The sequence below is a fragment of the Babylonia areolata genome, chromosome 4, assembly GCF_041734735.1.
Source record: "Babylonia areolata isolate BAREFJ2019XMU chromosome 4, ASM4173473v1, whole genome shotgun sequence".
Classification (NCBI taxonomy): Eukaryota; Metazoa; Mollusca; class Gastropoda; order Neogastropoda; family Buccinidae; genus Babylonia; species Babylonia areolata.
The window spans coordinates 44,977,182-44,981,157 of NC_134879.1; positions in this window are offsets into that span (position 1 = coordinate 44,977,182).

Here is a 3,976-nt window from a genome sequence, read left to right on the forward strand (position 1 = left end):
AACTGTTCTGCATAAGGATGGATAACAGTTGGGGAGTTGGGATTATTCATTCCATACGTCCTATTTTGTGAAGGGAACGCATTTCTGTTCATGGGTGTGTCAACATAATGATGACTGAATGCAGAGCTCTGAGTGGGCAAAGGGTGGACAGGAAGACTGGGTTCAGGGTTATGTGGGAGGGGGTTCATTGGAAATTCTTTGGGGGATGATCTTTGCATTAAAGGGGGGAAAATGTTCAAGGGATGAAAATGGAGGGCAGTCTTCTGGAGTAAATTGATGGTTGGCACGATCATGATTATTCTGAGCACTTACATAAGGGTGAAATGATGAAGGACTGGTGTAAGTCAAAGCCGAGGGCTGTCTTGGTTCATGATTTCTCAGAGGGGCTTTAACTTGATTGTGAAGGAAAGAATCAAATGGAAAATTCCTGACAGGCACATTCCGCCACAGATTTTCAGATTGTCCGCAAGTTTCGCAGTGCCTCGAACATTTGGGTGAATGACGTCACTGTACAGACTCCTATCTTCTGCAAAACTGGGGAAGTTGTCAATATATGTTTGTCACAAGCCACCTTTATATTGGGTTTGCTGGAAAGATAGTATTATTGGATGAATGTCTGCCTCTGGCAGGAAGAATGGAACTGAAGCTGACACGAGCATTTGGAAATTTCTGATTACATAAAATAATGAGGGATGACCAGGTACTGACAGAAATGGGACCTGACGGGCATGAATTGACACCAGCAAGGATGATCAATTCCTTTAAACTTGGGTTTACGGACAACGAGGGAAGCCACGAGAGAAGGTCTTCGATGGACATACCTGGGACACATATTTTAAATGGTCGTTCATGTCTAAGCACTAAACGTTTGGGATTGACGTAGCGCAGCACAGAGTCCCCAACCAGTAACACAGTAGTTCTGTAGGGAACAGACATACGACACAGCGTGTCAAAAGGGGATGATGCACTGTGGACACGATCTGGCTTGACCGCTTGGGTATCTTTCCCACAATGTGTGTCTGTTGATGGATAATTTTTGTTCTTTGACACATCAGTATTTGTGTCAGAGAGGACAGAATAGAAATTCTTGGTCTGAACAGCACATTCTACAGATTCGCCGTCCTGTTGAGGGGGAAGAGGAGAGGGGTCTGTGGAACATTCCCCTTTGTCACTCACGGGAGACAGACTGTCAGGGGTCTGTGACTTGGCTTCTGAAGCCGGCTTTGAGGAAGTATTATGCATATTGGATTGAGTCTCAGTGACTGTGTCCATGCGAACATCTTTAACAGGACTAACATCATCCCGTGTTTGACTGAATGGCACTGTTTCTGTTTACGTTTGCGTGGAAATTGTGCCACAGTCTCTCTGAAATGATTTTCTCCTTTTTATCTGAGACTGTAGAGAACCTAACTGAGTTTTAATAGAATTGTTTTCTTTCACAATTTGTTTGTTGACAGTTTCTAAATTTGTTACAACAGTTTTCATGTCATCTATCTTATCACAAATATAATTGAATTTATGACATGTGTTTACACGCAGATCATTTTTCGTTGCAGTTTTTATATCATCAATGACAGAGCTAATTTCATCTGTGGAGAGCTCCATTGTGGGCAAGGAATTAACAGTCTGTTCTAGCTTGGTCATTCTGTTCTTCAAGGCTATCACTGGGCTGGAGGCTGTTGGTACTGCAGTCTTGTACAAAGAACGTCTGCATTGAAGTCGAGTCCGTTTGCTGATTGGAGTCGTGTCTTTCTTTGTCGTAACGTTGTGGTCACTGTTCACATCATCATGCACAACTGGTGTGGTAGGAGGCTAAAGGACGACACCTTCCTGCACTGGTTTGGCAGAGTCCGTATCCTGGATGAGATGAGACTGTGAAGGTGGGGGAAGGTCCTTACCAGTAGGGTCAGATGAAAAGACCATCTGAGTCAGATCCACGGAAGGCTGTGTAAGGGAAATATTTTCAGAAACAGCACTGATAAATCCTATAGAAGGTTCCAGTAAGGAACGTGACAGTTTTTCAAAGTTTTTGTCACGCAGAAAATAGACAATGAACAATTTTAAAATTTCACATTCACAAGTGTCCCATTGCGGGCAATCGATGCCTTGACAGAGTAGTGTTCCATGCGATTGTGCAGTAAAATACAGAGTAAGAGTGATGGACTTGGTTGACCGGAAAAGAATACGGAAAACAATTTTTGCAAGGGAAGAGGGAGGGGGGGGGGAAAGACACAATGACCGGCGGCGGAGATAAAGCAGTATCGTGCACATCATGGTCACAGTAGGTGAAGGAAATGTCACTGTTAGTGATGGCTGAATAACGATACAACAGGCAATTCCTCCACAAAGTTAATTCACCAATTGAACAGGAAAAACGTTTCTGAAATAAATCCAGGGTGGGTTTTAATTTACTACCACCGTTTTCCTCACATATGGATACGGGACTGGCCATGATCCCAAACAGATACACACACACACACAATACACACCACATTCATCTACTCACAGTACCGGACCGCCATGACTCCAGAGTTCAGTGCATGGCAAAAAAAACACCATCATCATGGATGCTGAACAAGTAAATTGCTTCTTCGACGCTGAAGAAGATATCCAACTGCAAAAGTAACACACAACACAGTGACACACACACACAACACAGCCAGAACGGCACGGACACTGTGTGAGAAGACCGCGGCAGGTGAGTGCAGGTGTGCCAAGTTTGCACAGCGATCGAGAGTCACGAAATCAGATGAATCATCATAGTTTTTTTATTTATTTTATATCCACTTGTGCAGAATAATTTCACCAAGATAAATAAACAAATCACAGTAACATTGAAGCAATAAATAACACGTAATTAACTGAAATATTGATATCTCATGACGAGCGCCATAAAAGGCCGCAGAGGGGCAGGGGGGGGGGGGGCGGGGGAAGAGAGAGAGAGAGAATGGGAGAGAGAGAGAGGAAGGGAGAGAGAGAGAGAGAGACTGGGGTGGGATGGGGGGTGAGAGAGAGGAAGGGAGAGAGAGAGACTGGGGTGGGATGGGATGGGGGTGAGAGAGAGGAAGGGAGAGAGAGAGACTGGGGAGGGATGGGATGGGGGTGAGAGAGAGGAAGGGAGAGAGAGAGACTGGGGAGGGATGGGATGGGGGTGAGAGAGAAAGGGAGGGAGGGAGAGAGGAAGGGAGGGAGGGAGAGAGGAAGGGAGAGAGAGAGGAAGGGAGAGAGAGAGAGAGATTGGGGTGGGATGGGAAGAGGGGTGAGAGAGAAAGGGAGGGAGGGAGAGAGGAAGGGAGAGAGAGAGGAAGGGAGAGAGAGAGAGAGATTGGGGTGGGATGGGAAGAGGGGTGAGAGAGAAAGGGAGGGAGGGAGAGAGAGGAAGGGAGAGAGAGATTGGGGTGGGATTGGAAGGGGGATGAGAGAGAAAGGGAGGAAGGGAGAGAGAGATTGGGGTGGGATTGGAAGGGGGATGAGAGAGAAAGGGAGGAAGGGAGAGAGAGATTGGGGTGGGATTGGAAGGGGGATGAGAGAGAAAGGGAGGAAGGGAGAGAGAGAGACTGGGGTGGGATGGGATGGGGGTGAGAGAGAAAGGGAGGAAGAGAGAGAGGAAGGGAGAGAGAGAGAGACTGGGGTGGGATGGGATGGGGGTGAGAGAGAAAGGGAGGGAGGGAGAGAGGAAGAGAGAGAGAGATTGGGGTGGGATGGGATGGGGGTGAGAGAGAAAGGGAGGGAGGGAGAGAGGAAGGGAGAGAGAGATTGGGGTGGGATTGGAAGGGGGATGAGAGAGAAAGGGAGGGAGAGAGAGAGGAAGGGAGAGAGAGAGAGAGATTGGGGTGGGATGGGAAGAGGGGTACGAGAGAAAGGGAGGGAGGGAGGGAGAAAGAGAGAGAGAAGACTGGGTAGATGGGGGGTGAAAAAGAAAGGGACGGAGGGAGGGAGATAGGGAGAGTGTGGTGGGGGAAGAGAGAGAAACGGA